At 33.0% G+C, this 9,677-nt stretch overlaps 1 long non-coding RNA gene across 1 annotated transcript; it reads right to left on the bottom strand.

Moving 5' to 3' along the window:
* Positions 1-1,419: 1,419 nt before the first annotated feature.
* Positions 1,420-5,393, bottom strand: LOC143056321 (uncharacterized). Its single transcript, XR_012972296.1, has 3 exons — positions 4,662-5,393; positions 3,725-3,796; positions 1,420-2,986 (listed from the first exon to the last, which is right to left on the bottom strand). It is a non-coding gene; the product is annotated as an uncharacterized LOC143056321 (long non-coding RNA).
* Positions 5,394-9,677: the final 4,284 nt, after the last annotated feature.

Genomic DNA, 9,677 nt, shown 5'->3' with positions numbered 1-9,677 from the left:
CCCCAATTAAAATATGGATAAAAATTTAAAACAGAAATTTAAAACATTCCCGATTAAAATTTGGATAAAAAGTGAAAAACATCCCCAATTAAAATATGGATAAAAATTTAAAACATCCCCGATTAAAATTTGGATAAAAATTAAAAACATCCCCAATTAAAATATGGATAAAAATTTAAAACATCCCCTATTAAAATTTGGATAAAATTAAAAACATCCCCAATTAAAATATGGATAAAAATTTAAAACATTCCCGATTAAAATTTGGATAAAAAGTGGAAAACATCCCCAATTAAAATATGGATAAAAATTTGGATAAAAAGTTAAAAGCATCCCCAATTAAAATATGGATAAAAATTTAAAACATCCCCGATTAAAATTTGGATAAAAATTAAAAACATCCCCAATTAAAATTGAACTGAGTAATCGAGCTCACTCAGTTCATGCATGGTACAAAGGAAAGGATTAGACCACGACTCGGTCGCTGTCTGACCCTTGGTGTTGACCAAGTCAACAGACTTGGTCACGGTCCAACTGAGTGATCTATCTCACTCAGTTCATATCAGTATTAGCAGATACTTGATATGTATGGTGGGGACGTTACTATACCTAAATGGAAGGTATAGTATCTGTGAACCCGCAACACAGATGGCGACTTAACTTCCCATACATGTAATCAAGTATCCAATGCTATTACTGATATGTTATGTTTATAAAATAACTACTGAAAAACCTACCACAATAATTAAAATAAAAACATTGCATCCAAGTTTCCTGTGGTAAGAAGTGAAATATTTTTTTTTATTAAAGTACAAATGTACTCAGTAGTCCAGTTTTAGTTGGTTTCCTTGAAGGTTTTCAAAAGGATCCAAGAATATGTCACCGTTTGGGTAAATGCAATGCGACAGTAACTCAACAATAGAGTAAAACCAAAAGAAACTGTAAGCTAGTTTTAAAAGGGGCCAATATAACAAAACATGATACAATTTCAAATGCAGAAACCATTATGGCCTGATCTATGTAAAAAAAAACCAAGCGAAAAAAACAATTCGAAATGATTACCATTGAATTTAAAGTGAACCTCAAAACCGACAGGAATCACCATACCCCAAAACATAATTCAGCAGATGGAGAGTTGTCTCATTGACACTCATACCACATCTTCTTATATCTATAGAATCACTATACACTAAAATATTATTCTGAAGGAATCAATATACCCAGATATATTATTACAAGCCAACCAGTCTCTTTAGTATGTATTGCTACTAAATGTTGTGTACCAAGCAGATTCATAGCAAATACCAGCTTTTAGTCTTGTGTGGTCTGACCCAGCCAGGGATGAAAACTCAAAATAACTGAAACAAGCTTTTTTTTTAAAAGCTGTTCTAAATATCATTTTAAGAAAACAAAAATAAGTTCAAATTAATGTAATTTATTAAAATGAGAAATGATTAATGTAGCAATCACCTTGTATAATACTGTTACCAATATGGTAATATTGAAAAAAACATACACCCTGCTTTAAAAAACCCTTATACATATTGTATGGAAGAATCATAGGTGTTTAATTGTTACAGAAATTTCAACTTTACAATCTATTCCACTTGAAAAAAGTAAAACAAATAATAATATATTACATTTTTTTGTGACTACTAAACATACAAGTAAAACAATATTAGCATTCTATAAAATATACCATTCTTTTAAATGCATTATGAAATACTATTTGACATTTCTTTTAAACTATTGCAAAAGAATTCACTGGCTAAAATCACGAGGAGCAACATTCAATTTCATGGGCAGGGTGTTAGATATTGTTTTAAAGCTGAGAAAAAAATTTACAAAGTCACAAGATTTACCATTAAATTCATAAACAAGTTAAAAAAATCTTTTCTACAAAAAATACGAGTTGTCTCCTATTTGCATAAGCCTTATCATGAAATACTGTTTCCAAAAGTAACTACAAATATGGGAGATAACTCATTAAACTTAAAAAGGAAGTCATGATTGTGAGGAAGGGGTGTTTAATATCAGATAAAATTGAGATTGGAAACACTTTGGAGATGATGATGACGTAAATATAATTTGAAATCACAACGTCAGACCAAACCACTTAATGCATTATCTAGACTTATAATTACAAGCTAATTTTATTCAGAGCTCTAAATAATACTGTCATCTTACTTTATTTACATCTGATATAGCATTTCTAACATAAAATATATAACAATTATAAGTAAACCAATACATTCTTATTTATTGCAGGCCTTCCATGCAGTGAACAAACAAGCTCATATGAAGAGATAAGCATTGTAAGCAGTGTATTCCCTCCCCTTAAACCTAAATCTCAGCCTGCTAGTTTCCATTTCTCACAACTTGTGCTCAGTTTGTTAAATTCAAAAACAAGTTAAAATCTTTTTATAAAAAAATTAAGAGTTGTCTCCTATTTGCATCAGCCTTATCACGAAATACTGTTACCAAAAGTCCCTTCAAATATGGGAGATAACTCATTAAACTCTAGTAGTTATCTGGAATTATCTGTAGTGATTTGGATGAAGAGTTGTCTCATTGTCAACATTTCACATCTTCTTATATTTATTTACTCATAATAGGACAGTAGGAAGTTAGAACAGGAGTAAAACAATATGCCCCCCCAACTAAAAGGGCATAAAAATAAATTTTAACCAATGGCAGCTGGTTGTTCTCACAAGTCACATCAAAGTCTTACATTAAACACCTAGTACATGTATTAATTAAGACTATTTAGGGGGAACTGTAGGCCTATGAAATTCGAAAGTAATCAACATATCTGGTTTAAAAGAATAAATCTTTACAACTGGCTCTCCCCCTCTTTCTATCTCTCAGAGTAAACATAATTGTATTACTACATATTTTTTTGTCAATAAGTGTTTCCAAGTTCCTCAGATCAACAGAATCCATTCTTCTGCTTCAGTTGATTTTTAGATTAACAATCACGCTTTGTCTACAAATAGAAAATAAAATTTCATTTAAAACATGTAAACTAAAATTCACAAAAAATTATATATAATGTTGATGTCAGACGATATTTACATTTTATCCATATATTGGGTAACCAGGAGACAGAGGCTGAGGAAATTCTTCATATAAAGTAGTTCAGAATTGTATCAAATCTTATGGCATCTTAAGTATGAAATGCCACCATTGTACTTACATTTTGCTTCAGATTTGTTTAAAATAAACATGTCAATTTTTTCAGGCACCATGGATTAAAAATTTTCATTAAACCATAGATTTGATGGATAAGGACAATACACCTTCACACTAAAGCCTTCAAACTAGTTTAACCCTGCCACACTCTGTATGTGCCTGTTATTCAGTGGTTAATGTTTGTTGCTGTGTAACATATTTGTTTTGTTCATTATTTTGGACATGAATTAGGCAATTTGTTTTCTCGACTGAATTTTTTTACAATTTTCATTTTTTGACCAATTTATAGCTAATGTAACATGTATGTGGTATGGGTTTTACTCATTTTTGAAGGCAGAATTGTGACCTATAGCTGTTAATTTATATGTTATTTGTTTTTTTGGAGAGTTTTCCAAATTGCAATCATACCACATCTTCATATTTCTATATCTGTAATTAGGTATTGTATTATTATAGAAGTAATCAACTAGAACCATTCATTATCTTTAATGTTACCTTAAAACAAGGATTTTGTTACCGTCAACATACATACCTTAAAGTTGATATTATTTTACATCCAGGTCCTACTTTCCTTAGATTTTACTTCAATAAATATCCAGGATAACTGAAAAAAAAATGAATCCTTAACTGTGATGGTAGTAAAAACACTTATTGAAGGCCGTATGTTGACCAATAGTTGTTAACTTGTATATCTTTTAGTCTCTGGTGGAGTCAGTTGTCTCATTGGCAATTAATTACCACATCTTATTTCGATATTTATACATGTATATGAAATTTAGTCAATTTTATCAACGTCTAATCATAGCAGTTAATACAGATAAATAAGATATACTATTGCTAAAGTGACATATAGGTCCAATGGGCCAGGTGTAAATATCAAATTGCTATGAATATACATATAATTGTTTAGATGTATGTGATGATACACAAATATTATTGCAATATATAATATATAAACCTATAGATATTATCTAATCAATACATCTTTCTATAATAGGAAGCAATTTTTTTTTTTAAATTCGAATATAAGAAGAGCAGTTTGAACACCGGAAAGAGAGAGAGGAAGATATATAGAAAGAGAAAGAGAGTGAGAGAGAATAGTGTGGTGAGTTTTCAATACATTGAATTTTATTTTAGTATAGTAAATACAGCATTTTCATTTATAACATGTATAATATTAAATGTAAAGTATTTACATAATGTATGTAATACGTATTTTGGTCATAACTGTTAATTGTGACCTGTGGAACAGGAACTGTACAATTCTTCTCTTTCAGGAGCACCAATATTTTTAAAATTCTCTATTTTATTGGGTTAGTTACTCAATCTGGTTTTCTGGTTTAAGTGTCAGATTTCTACCTTAGAAATTTATCCCTTTTCTACACTAAAATGTGAACTTGTACATCAAAATCATAGCTGCTGAAATGAAATGACTAGACATCTACTACATGTACCTTATGCATATTTACCTTGTCTTTCGAATGTTAAAGCTTCATGCAGACCCAGTTGTGATGTTCCTCATCTGGGAGATTAATCAGTATATAATCATTCTTCCTTTTTACAAGGATAGGTTGTTGGCATATCTCTCACTTCCAAACCTGAAGAACCAGAGAATGTTTACTCAAGCTTTATTTCATTTAGATCAATTGCAGACCAAGGCTGAAGAGTCAAATCTACCAAAAATTTCATATCAGAGTTTTCTTCTCCTAGACATCCTTTGAAGGCTGATGACCATCATCCAGCGGGCTATTTAACCCATAACTGGGGCAAGGTTGATGAGTGTAGGGATGTCCGCATGTCGATCAGCCTACACACTTTATCTCTAGGGACCTTGCTACTCCGAGATCCTCTACAGTAAAGCCTAGGACACTAGATCCTAGTTACCATGTGCTGTCACGGGGAGGCACTGTAGAAGTCTTGTTAGTGTAGAGGCTATGTACTGGAAGGAAAGACTTACGCACTCAGCTTTCTTTTCACCTATGAATATAAGCTATCCAGCGGCAGTGTAAGAGTCTATGACTCCCAACCACACTAGACGCATACACAAACCTGTGGTAACACCACCAGCACACAAAAAAAAAGGGGTCATTATTTCAAATTTAGAAAAAAGAAGGTTTATTTATTTAAATTAAGAAAAAGAAATTGTTATTTATTCAAATTTAAAAAAAGAAATTGTTATTTATTCAAATTTAAAAAAAGAAATGGTTATTTATTCAAATCTAATAAAAAGTAAGGTTTATTTATTTGTATATTTTAAAAAAGGAAGGATTATTTATTTAAATTTTTAAAAAGGAAGGTTTTTTTATTTAAATTTAGAAAAAGGAATGGTTATTTATCTAAAAACTAGAAAAGGAATTGTTATTTATTTAAAATCCAGAAAAGAAAGTGTTATTTATTTTTATTCAGAAAAGAAAGTGTTATTTCTTTAAAATCTAGAAAAGAAAGTGTTATGTATTTAAATTCAAAAACAAAAGTGTTCATTATTTTGAAATTTATAATGCATTTCATCCAAAAGTACAGGGTTATTTGTACTTCAAACTTTAAAGCAACTAAACAGTATCAGAACAGTGTCAAATTACAACACCAACACATTACTTACTTCCCCTCCTTACCCAGCAACTCTCTATTACACTAGGCCATGGAGTAGTCCTCCCTAACCTCCAAGCCCTCAAATAGACTGGACTCTCATGGGTTAACCCTCCCCTACCCCAAGCCCTTAAAACAAGTCCCCGACTCCCATGGGGTAACCCTCCCTGACCAAAAATAAGTCCCTGGATTCCCATGTGGTAACCCTCCCAGACCCCCAATCTCTTAAAAACAAGTCCCTGGATTTCCATGGGGTAAACCTCCCGACCAAAAAACCCTTAAAATAAGTCCCTGGATTCCCATGGGGTCCCTTAAAATAAGTCCCTGGATTCCCATGGGGTAACACTCTCAGACCCCCAATCCCTTAAAAACAAGTCCCTGGACTTCCATGGGGTAACCCTTCCCGACCCCATCCCTTAAAAACAAGTCCCTGCATGGAATCCCATGGGGTAACCCTTCCCGACCCCATCCCTTAAAAACAAGTCCCTGCATGGAATCCCATGGGGTAACCCTCCCTGACCCCATCCCTTAAAAACAAGTCCCTGCATGGAATCCCATGGGGTAACCCTCCCTGACCCCCGATCCCTTAAAAACAAGTCCTTGGACTCCCATGGGTTAACCCTCCCCAATCCCCATCCCTTAAAAACAAGATCCTGGACTCCCATGGGGTAATCCTCCCCAACCCCTAATCCCATTAAAACAAGTCCCTGGACTCCCATGTGGTAACCCTCCCCGACCCCCAAGCCCTTAAAAACAAGTCCCTGGACCCCCATGGGATAACCCTCCCCGACCCCCATGCCCTTAAAAATAAGTCCCTGGACTTGTTTTGGGTTAACTATCCCCTACCCTGTTGCCATTAAATACAAGTGTCTGGAGTCTCACTCTCCCCTTCATCCGACCCCTAGGCTTCTCCTCCAAGACCTTTGAGCTCTTAAATTCCAGTTCCTGGATGTTGCTTTATTCCACCCAAGCTTCTCCAAAGCTCAGTCCCAGGTCAACTATATATAAAGCTGTTGCTATGTGGGTCGAGGGGATAATTAAAGAAAATGAAGAAGAAAACATCAGCAAGCCAGTATAACCTTTACCTTTTATTCTATCCATATTGTGATTGGGTAAGGTGATTGGGTATAGTGATGGGGTATAGTGATGGGGTATGGTGATGGGTTATAGTGATGGGGTATAGTGATTGGGTTTAGTGATTGGGTATAGTGATGGGGTATAGTGATGGGGTATGGTGATTGGGTTTCATGTCTAGTTTATAGGTATGTTCTACTGACTTGCTAGTGTTCAATTTTTAAACAATTTAAAAAAAAAGTAAGTAATGTATTCATGTTGCAATCAGACGCTATAATATTGTTAATTTCAAGTTGTTGGAAGTCCAAATTTCAGTGAAACATTAAAATTTTCAAACTAATTTAGTTATTGTGAGCTAAAATTTGATATCTAAATTTAGGAAATGGAATGGTTATTTATTCAAATTTGGAAAAAATTAACAGTTATTTATTTTAATTCAGAAAAAGATAATTACTTTAAAAAAGCATTTTTACTCAACAATTACAAGGATATATTTTAATGCTTCTTTAATAAATTTTAGTGATTTGTTTGAAATTTAATAAAGAAAAAAAAATATTGCTAAATTTTGTTTGATATCTAAAATCTTTTGTTTTTATTTTTAAAATTAAATAAATTTTGATGTTTTCATTCAAAATATTTAAAAGGAAAATTCCCGTAAAAATAATGTATTGGTCATTACTTCCATCACGACATAATTCAATTCCGCCTTCCCATGAAAATAATGTATCCATTACTTCCATCACGACATAATTCAATTCCGCCTTCCCATGAAAATAATGTATCCATTACTTCCATCACGACATAATTCAATTCCGCCTTCCCATGAAAATAATGTATCCATTACTTCCATCACGACATAATTCAATTCCGCCTTCCCATGGAAATAATGTATCCATTACTTCCATCACGACATAATTCAATTCCACCTTCCCATGAAAATAATGTATCCATTACTTCCATCACGACATAATTCAATTCCGCCTTCCCATGAAAATAATGTATCCATTACTTCCATCACGACACAATTCAATGAAGCCTTCCCATGAAAATAATGTATCCATTACTTCCATCACGACACAATTCAATTCCGCCTTCCCATGAAAATAATGTATCCATTACTTCCATCACGACACAATTCAATGAAGCCTTCCCATGAAAATAATGTATCCATTACTTCCATCACGACACAATTCAATTCTGCCTTCCCATGAAAATAATGTATCCATTACTTCCATCACGACACAATTCAATTCCGCCTTCCCATGAAAATAATGTATCCATTACTTCCATCACGACACAATTCAATTCCGCCTTCCCATGAAAATAATGTATCCATTACTTCCATCACGACATAATTCAATTACGCCTTCCCATGAAAATAATGTATCCATTACTTCCATCACGACATAATTCAATTCCGCCTTCCCATGAAAATAATGTATCCATTACTTCCATCACGACATAATTCAATTCCGCCTTCCCATGAAAATAATGTATCCATTACTTCCATCACGACATAATTCAATTCCGCCTTCCCATGAAAATAATGTATCCATTACTTCCATCACGACAAAATTCAATTCCGCCTTCCCATGAAAATAATGTATCCATAATACTTCCATCACGACATAATTCAATTCCGCCTTCCCATGAAAATAATGTATCCATTACTTCCATCACGACATAATTCAATTCCGCCTTCCCATGAAAATAATGTATCCATTACTTCCATCACGACATAATTCAATTCCGTCTTCCCATGAAAATAATGTATCCATTACTTCCATCACGACATAATTCAATTACGCCTTCCCATGAAAATAATGTATCCATTACTTCCATCACGACATAATTCAATTCCGCCTTCCCATGAAAATAATGTATCCATTACTTCCATCACGACATAATTCAATTCCGCCTTCCCATGAAAATAATGTATCCATTACTTCCATCACGACATAATTCAATTCCGCCTTCCCATGAAAATAATGTATCCATTACTTCCATCACGACATAATTCAATTCCGCCTTCCCATGAAAATAATGTATCCATTACTTCCATCACGACATAATTCAATTCCGCCTTCCCATGAAAATAATGTATCCATTACTTCCATCACGACATAATTCAATTCCGCCTTCCCATGAAAATAATGTATCCATTACTTCCATCACGACATAATTCAATTCCGCCTTCCCATGAAAATAATGTATCCATTACTTCCATCACGACATAATTCAATTCGGCCTTCCCATGAAAATAATGTTTCCATTACTTCCATCACGACATAATTCAATTCCGCCTTCCCATGAAAATAATGTATCCATTACTTCATCACGATTTCATCAAAATCCGGAAGATGTTCTGTGTTTCTCAACCACTATCCAGTCTATCAGAAACATTCTGAAATTAAACTGAAGAAAGGAATTAAAATACCTGAAAAAAACTATTTATTATTATGCATAGATATTACAGTGTATTTTTTTTTTTTTTTTTTTTTTTTTTTTTATAAAAGTAGAATGTATGTCACCACTAAATTATCAGAGACCATCTTTCCAACACATTACTTCAAATTAAAATTAAATATATTGCAGGTTACTTTTGATATTAATTATAATAAACATGAAATAATTTTTTTTTATCACAAATCTGCAATGTTTTGTGTTTGAATCAGTCCCAATAAAATATCTCAATGAAATGTTACTTTTAACTTTCAGGGAAAAAACTACAGACCAAAATATTAAAAAAGTATAGACTTTTGCATAAAATACCAAGTAATGTGAGGAAACCAATCGTATGCAGGAAAAGCTCAATTGTAGTGACA

This window comes from Mytilus galloprovincialis, chromosome 13 (genome assembly GCF_965363235.1).
Source record: "Mytilus galloprovincialis chromosome 13, xbMytGall1.hap1.1, whole genome shotgun sequence".
NCBI classification, from domain to species: Eukaryota; Metazoa; Mollusca; class Bivalvia; order Mytilida; family Mytilidae; genus Mytilus; species Mytilus galloprovincialis.
The sequence above is the reverse complement of the archived record's forward strand: the minus strand, read 5'-3'. Positions and strand labels throughout refer to the sequence as shown.